Consider the following 8876-nt stretch of genomic DNA (forward strand, 5'->3'; position numbering starts at 1 on the left):
CACAGTTTTAATCAAGTAGACACACTCTTGATCTTGCTTAACAACTTTGATCAAGAAGACACACACTTGATCTTGCTTAACAGCTTTGATCAAGTAGACACACACTCTTGCTTACAAGCTTTGAGTGACAAATTACAACCATAAATCAGACCAATTCAATCATCTATGGATGACTTGAATGGCTTACAAGTCTCACGACTAAACAAGACACTAACCCTAGCTCTCTCTCAATATTTCGCTCAGTATTGGTTGTGTATCAAATCAGGTTTTCCATGTCCTATTTATAGAAGCATTCAGCTGGGCTTGGACATCTTGAAAACCCTAAATCTATTTTCCAATTAAATCTTCTCATGACAACTGGTTAGATCTCTTTGGAAAATAAGTAAATCAGGTTGTAATCAATGATTGAATGCGCCTGCAAATCAGATCTTCAATCATACATAGATTTCCATTGAATGCGCAATCACAAAACACTAGATATTCATACTGAATGTTCTGTGTACAGGATGTCATGACATCGGGTCTGACATCCTGGAACAATCCTGCATAATTCCATAATTCCATTTATAATTTCCAGCAGGTACAACCATATTAGATGCCATGACATTGTGTATGACATCCTGAAACAATCCTGCATAATTATGTTTCTTAAATTCCAGCAGGTACATAATATCAGATGCCATGACATTGGTGTATGACATTCTGAAACAATCCTGCATAATTATGTTTTCCATTTGAACTCCACCAGGTACACAAGATATCTTATGTTAAGACATCACACATAACATCTTGTGAACACTCTTTGTTTTACCAAAATTACTGCCAACACTTAGAACCAACATTGTTGACCATCTCTCTTTCATAGGGATCTCTGTTCCACCTCAATATTGGTTCAAGATGCTTAGATGAGGGATGATAATAATGACGGTGTAGAGCATTAGTGTTCTAAAGTTTCCTATTTTTCTTATTGTGTTTTCCATTTTATGTTTTTAAGTTTTTGTCATGCTTTCTATTCTTTTGAATATGTAACTCTTTTGCTTGTCAATATGGGTATTTCTCCTAATTTAGTTGATTATTTTATATTATCTTATTTTTATATTCTATGTGTATATCCTATTTTCTATCTTTTTTATTTTTTAGTTTTTATTAATGCCAAATGAGAGAAGTATAATTTCACGGGGAGTGGGGGAGTATCTTATAATTTTGTTAGGGTAGTTAAAAATCTACTGTTCTTCATCTTAACCCATATGTTTAAGACACCTCTTTAAGATATGTTTTTGCATAGTTAAAAAGAGAGAGATTATGGTTCTATATAAATACAAGATTTGATAATAATGCAAATCTAATGAAACGTCAAAGAATTTACTTAAAATAAAAAAATAAATATGAAAATAAATGTTTTGATGAATGAAGTTACAAGATCAAACAATAATGAACTTCATTAAGAAACATACATGATTGTTCAAAACACGTCTCTTATATGAAACGCAACTTTTTAATACTTTCTTATGATCATCATGTAAAATTAGTGTGATGCTCTCAAAGTAATAAAATTATACACACATTTACTTAAAAATTCTTTCAAATTTCACCTCTTTTAAAAACTTCTTTAGAAAAAATTCAAAGACCAATTTTTACTAAAGCATTATCGATTATGACTTTCAAATAATATATTATGAAACATTACTCACGATTTTTTTTTCAAAATAACCAACTTTTTCAAATAAAATACGAAAATAACCAAATTTTCAAAATAAATAACAAAATAACCTACTTTGTATGCATCTGGCGCCTGCATGGCCCTCCAAGAGGAGGCGCCAATGCATCTGATGCTTTGCAGCCAACAAGAATCAAACACACAACCTTCTGATCAGCAGTCAAACACATTACCATTGCACCAAAAACCCTTCATGTTAATTTGTTTCATGATATATTTAATATACCGTGTATAATTACAGTAGATTAATAAATTACTTAAACTTAGTTGAAATTTTTTTCACTTAGTTTTAAAATAATGTATAATTACAGTAGATTAATTTGTTTCATCTCTATATATTTGTATTAATTATTTTCACTTAGAACTTTTATACTTATTTTAAAATTTTAAATTAACTAAATATATATTTAATTTAATTTTATCATTGTTTTAAAATATATAAGTTAAGAATATTATTTAATGTTTGCATTTTAATATTATTTAATATTATTTAACATCTTTATTACGCTCATATTACTATGTATACGATTTATGGCATAAATTTTAAAATAATAGGAAGACAAATGAAATTTTGGTCAATTAAATAATAGGAAGACAAATAAAATAAAAACAATTTGTCCCCCTTCTAATTTTGGTCAATTAAAAAAAATTTCAAATAAAATATTCTTAGTTGAAATTTTTTTTCTTATTCTATTTTTAATAAATTGAAAATTTCATTTTGATTTATTTTAGTAATTTTTTTTTAATAAGACTTTTAACCTATCATTATCTCCCCCTTCTCATCTACCAATTAAATATATGATGAAACAAATTAACATGAAGAGTCTGTGGTGCAATGGTAACGTAGTCAAATACGTTACCATTGCACCACAAACCCTTCAAGTTAATTTTGGTGCAATGAAGGATCAGTAGTCAAATACGTTACCATTGCACCACGGACCCTTCATGTTAATTTGTTTCATCATATATTTAATATACCGTCATTATGATTACTGTAATTAAGGAAATCAGGAAGAAATTACTACAACAATAATGACCTTCTACCACCAGGTCTCACCTTATCGAAAAGATAAACCGAAAGAATTTGTGAACCTATGCTATCATGATAGAGTAAACGAATCTCCGACGCGAATTTGAAATTTGTCCTTATGATCGCGAAAAGTCATACCACTTTAGAAGGCTTAAGTTGTAGTGGGAGCTTGACCGTTGCAAATGTTACTCGAGAAGAAGATGAAGGTAGATTCTCAGCATGCAAGCTGATGGGGAATGAGAAGGGAAAATCTAATGCATCTATAGAATTCGTCGACCTTCTATGAAGGAAGGCATTTCTTCCGAATTTGTTTCTACTATATATGGCAAGTAAATAGTACTCAGGTTCTCTAGGAGAAGCACACCCGGAAAGGAACAGTGAAATAACCACTAGTTAAATCGAACTATCAATACAATGTGTCAACAACAGGATGGAGATATATATGCCATTGGATCAAAAAGGAATCCAGATCCACTTCGACATCTGAAAGAGGTATAAATCTAAAGAAATTTTGGATTATGGTTTCAAGAAAATCCTAGATACGAAAATCTTTTGAAGTTGAACACAACAGTTTAATATGGAAAGAGAATGTCAATCATGAAATAAATATTGTCGCCCTACCGACCCCGAGACCAAGCCTCTAAATTCCTCTAGAGTGAGCTTCATCAAAGGGAAAAACAAAGTCAAGTCGACTACTGAAAGATCACACACAAACACCTGATGTCGATTGTCGAAAGAATGCATGTAAATCCTTAATTAATTTCTTCCTGATTTCCTTCATGTTAATTTAATATATAGAGATGTTAGTTTAGTTGTCAAGTCCCTTACATAAAATGAAAAATCATATTAAAATCCATCACGTCAATGAGTTTGTCACTAAATATATCACCGTACATAATAGCTTATTTAGAATTGGTCTTTAATTTTGTCACTGATTATGTTTCATCCATTATTTTATTTAATGTTTATTTTTATAAAATTAAAATATTCTTTTATACAATACTTTTTTTTATTAAACAATTCTTTTTATAAAATAAAAAATATATATTTTATTTAATTTTATTATAATCAATTTTAAATAAACATAAATATTTTAACTATCTACGGTCATATTTGATATGTCGAATGTATATTATCTATATTTTATATTTAATGTTATAATATAAAATTGCGATTATACTCTTAAGAAATTAAAATGCAAATATTAAATAATATTCTTAACTTATATATTTTAATGATAAAATTAAATTAAATATATATTTAGTTAATTTAAAATTTTAAAATAGGTATAAAAGTTCTAAGTGAAAATAATTAATACAAATATATAGAGATGAAACAAATTAATCTACTGTAATTATAATTTATTTTAAAACTAAGTGAAAAAAATTTCAACTAAGTTTAAGTAATTTATTAATCTACTGTAATTATACACGGTATATTAAATATATGATGAAATAAATTAACATGAAGGGTCTGTGGTCCAATGGTAATGTGTTTGACTGCTGATCAGAAGTTTGTGTGTTCAATTTTTGTTGGTTGCAAAATTAAGTTTTCTTTTCACAAGCAACACACACAGGCGCCAGATGCATGGGCGCCTCCTCTTGGAGGGCCATGCAGGCGCCACACATACTGGCACCTCTTCATTTATTTTTAGTCCGTCTTATCCACCCTCAAAGACGAATCTGATTATCGGTATTGTAAAGGCAAATCGATTTTAAAATTAGTATGATCAATCCATTTTATACATATTTTGATATGGTATTAAATGTATAAATATAAGTGTAATATGTTATTTTTGCACTATGAAATAAAAATTAATACATATTTTTATTAAAAACCGGTGTTAAATATTAATATTCAACACCTATTTATAACCTAAAATAGGTGTCAAATGTCAATTCAAATTTATAAGCCGATAATGAGGATCATTATTCAACACATAGTAATAATAAACACATTGTATTTTATATAAAAAAACAAATTGGGGTTGTTGGTGTTCTTCCTTTTCACTTTGTTCAAGTTTTTTACATCAATTAACCGGATATTTACTTAAAAATTCAGAAAGAAATTAATTATAAATAAATTCAAGAGATTAAAAATGATAGATTTCATTCAATACAAGAATTAAAGTGATACTATACATACATACAAAGGAACTAAATGTGCAAAATAAAAATAAAATAAAAATGTAAAAGAAAGGAAATTAGCAGATGTGCTTAGTCTAAGTAATCATTCATACTCACTTTGCTACAAAGAATGCAAACCCGTAGGCAATGTTGTTGGATGGTTTATGATCTACAAGTTAGAGAGAGTGGATTACGTTAAAAAAAATATAAAATAAATTAAAAATCAAATATTTTGCAAATTGAAGATGAAAATGAAAAGAAAAAGAATTGTTTTGAAAGCTATCTTGATCGCACCATTCAAAAGCATAGAAATTGAAAATGAATGAAAGAAGAAGAAAGATAAGTTTTTTTTATCAAGTAAAACACAGACAAAATATTTGCTATAAGAAATTATGAAGTGGTAAAAAGGTTTAGAGGTATATATTTGTGCATAATAAATAAATGCTCTCAATTTTTTTAAGGTCTTTTGAATCTAAAGAAAATAAAATATTTTTTTGCAGCCTAAGCATATTACAACTCTGATAAATACTGAGCGATCCAGATAATTGATTGCATATTTTGTGATAATGTTTAGATTTTTGTTTGTTTGTATTTTTATTGGTTTGATTAAGTGAAATATCACCTGTTTGAGTGTAATGCATTTGTGAAGATTGTGATTCTAAAGGATTGGTTTTTGATGTGAATATTTGAAATTATAATTTGAGTGATCAATCAATTCATATTCCTGCTTTGATTCATGTGTGATTTTGAATTTACACTTTTATGTATCTTAGGTTAAAGAGTTTTTTCCAAAGTTCTTGATTACTTTCAAACCTTGAATGTAAAACAACACATGTTTTAATTTTTAAACCATATTTAAAATTTTGGTAGGAATTTCATTTGAGGGAAAAAAGTGTTAATTCGGAAAGAGTTGATAAGTACTTAATTTAAGTGATTTTTCATAATTTTAATACAGATACTTATTGACCTGATTTGCAAGAAACCATGATAAAAATCAAGTTATTGTATGTATATTAGATTAATTAAATTTTAGCTATGATAATAAGGCTTATAACATTTTCCCACACTTTTTTTTAGGAAAATACATAAAGAATGACCAAAGATCAACTGATTTGAAAATGGCGTATTACCTTTATTGGCTTTAGAAATCCTCAATTTTCTCAACTTCTCCCTCTCATTAACTGGTTGTTCAGATAAATCAAGCATATCCAAACATATGTACTTCACCAACCCTATTTTCTTAATTTCGTCAATAAGCCTTAATTCATGAATTTGAACAACGCCAAAATCAGTGGGGGATTTAGCTGCAGGATCCTGCCACCCTTTTGATCAAAGGTTAGATTCAAGGTATGCATGGTGGTGATAGGTTGTTTTGTGTTGGGAAACGAAAACGAAACTGGGGAGAATAAAAAGATTTTAGTTTTACAATTTTGTTTTATTTTTTAAAAAAAAAATTAGAGGGAAACGAAAATTAGTGAGGGGAAATAAAAAGAATTTATGGAATGTTGATTTTTTTGGGGAATATAGTAGCGTCGATCGGTTAAGAGAGATGCCTAAATTTTAATAAATAAATAAAGTAATTATAATTTATTTTTGGGTAATGTTAACTTGCACCATAAGGATATAAGATAAAAAAAATTAGAAATCAAATTTTTTTATTGAAAAAAATAATAAAATTATTAATTATGAATTTGTATTAAATTCACCGCACAATTTTTAAGATTTTGTTTTACTTTATTTATCTCTTAACTTGTACCCTTAGAGCACAAGAATACAAGTTAGCATTATCCTTTATTTTTAAGTGAAGTTAGTGCCGGTTAAGATAAAAACTAATATTTTATTAGATAAATATTTAAAAAAATTAATTATCACTCTTCATCGATGCTCCCAAAGATCCTAAACTAACTACTAATGAAATGGGTATTATTGTCACTCGAAAAAGTCTCATAATTAACCTTGGAAATACCAAAGGCTTCTTGACATCTGATCTTGGATTCTCTTAAGATAACACAATATCTCTCATATTGTTTGAAATAACCCAAGGTACACCCATTTCTCTTCGAGTGATAATTTACCAAAGTAGATAACAGACGTTAAAAGTTATAAAAGAGATGCGCTCATGGTCTTAAATTTCAGTCTGCAACGACAATCGCAGTCGTAATATTGCATATGCGGTATCCTCTACAAGCGCAAAAGACCTCAATTGCAGTGTGATTTTAAGATGCGCGTTCGATCAAATTAGAAATCACATCAGACCATTTTACCCATATTTTTTCAAGTATTTTCATCAAATCTCAAAATTTCATAACCCTAAAACTCAATTTAATTCAGATGTACTGGAAAATTTTAACATTAAGTGTTTTTCAACATTGTATTTCAAACACATCTCACTCAAAATTCACACTGCAATAGGTGCAATGTGCATTGCAGCAACCGCAATGACTGCAATCACAACACCTGCAACTGCATAACTTTAAACCTTCGACGAGGTTTTTCAACTTCATGTTATGGAGGACGAGGAAAAGATAGGTCATATTGGTCATATCTTAAATAAGAAGCCATATATATATATATATATATATATATATATATATATATATATATATATATATATATTATATATATATATATATATATATATATATATATATTTCTTTGTTATTCAACTGATATGCTTGTCTTCTTAAACAATAGTTTGAGAAACAACCTATATATCCTAGTTACCTTTAGCCACTTGCCTTCCATATGCACCAATATCATCATTTAGAATTACAAAAAGGATTCCCATGAATAGGTTGATTGTTTCTACGTCAAAATTTATTGGACGATCTTTAACCCATAAAATAATCTCTATTTGTTCATATGTAACTTTATACACATTAGAATATAACTTCCTCGGTATGTCATAGTTTAAGTTTCTCTCAGGGTCAGTTATGCATCCCCTGTTTCTCTTTTTGAATTTATTTGCCCCTTTAGAGTAGAAAAATCCTTTTTTACACACGATCTTCTTTTTCTTTAGTTGCTTGTGTAATTACGCATATTCTGCACTTTTGAATCTAGATGTGTCATAAGTTTCCTTAGAGGATCAATCTATTTTGTAATGTCTTTTTATCTTTTGGCTCATTTCATAGAATTTTACTTCGTAGGTCATTTTTTGAAAATTGTGATAAATAAGGTATATTAAATAACAAAAATGGAATCATACTTCATAAAATTGAATCATGCCTAAATTGGTGCACAAAATCCGTTAAAACTAAAACAAGTGATGTACAACATTATGGATGTGTTTGATTCGCATTATAGAAAGTTCAGGACACAACAATACTAGACAATGTAGAATAGTACAAGACAATTTTTTATGATCAATGTATTGAACAAATTTTTACTCAATTATATTTGATATGTTTATGCACCCGAAAAAATAATATAACTTTTGAAATAATATTATATATATATATATATATATATATATATATATATATATATATATATATATATATATATATATATATATAATATTAATATTTATGAAACTAGAGAGAGAGAGAGTACTACGAAAAGAATATCGTACCTCAATTGAAAATGGTGTTTTACCTCGGTTTCATATGCGATGTAACGAAGAGCATCATAAAAAATTTCCATTTCCCCCCTCGATTTTGGATGCACGGATGGATAAGTTTTACTGCTAATGGGTTTGAATCCCAGCACCAGCAATTTGGTATTTTATTGAAAACACGTCATTTTTCTTATCATTTTAAGAATACCATACGTCAAACTACATCCACTTCTCTTTTGGTGATAATTCATCAAAGTAGATAACAGACGTCAAAAGTCATAGAAGAGGTGCCCTCACTGTTTTAAATTTCAGTCCGTAAGTGCAATTGCAGTCACAATATTGCATATGGAGTAGCCTCTACAAGAGCATCAAACCTCAATTGTGGTGTGATTTTAAGATCACGCGTCCGATCGAATTATAAATCACATTAGACAATTTTACCCATGT

The sequence above is a fragment of the Lathyrus oleraceus genome, chromosome 6 (assembly GCF_024323335.1).
Source record: "Lathyrus oleraceus cultivar Zhongwan6 chromosome 6, CAAS_Psat_ZW6_1.0, whole genome shotgun sequence".
Lineage (NCBI taxonomy): Eukaryota > Viridiplantae > Streptophyta > Magnoliopsida > Fabales > Fabaceae > Lathyrus > Lathyrus oleraceus.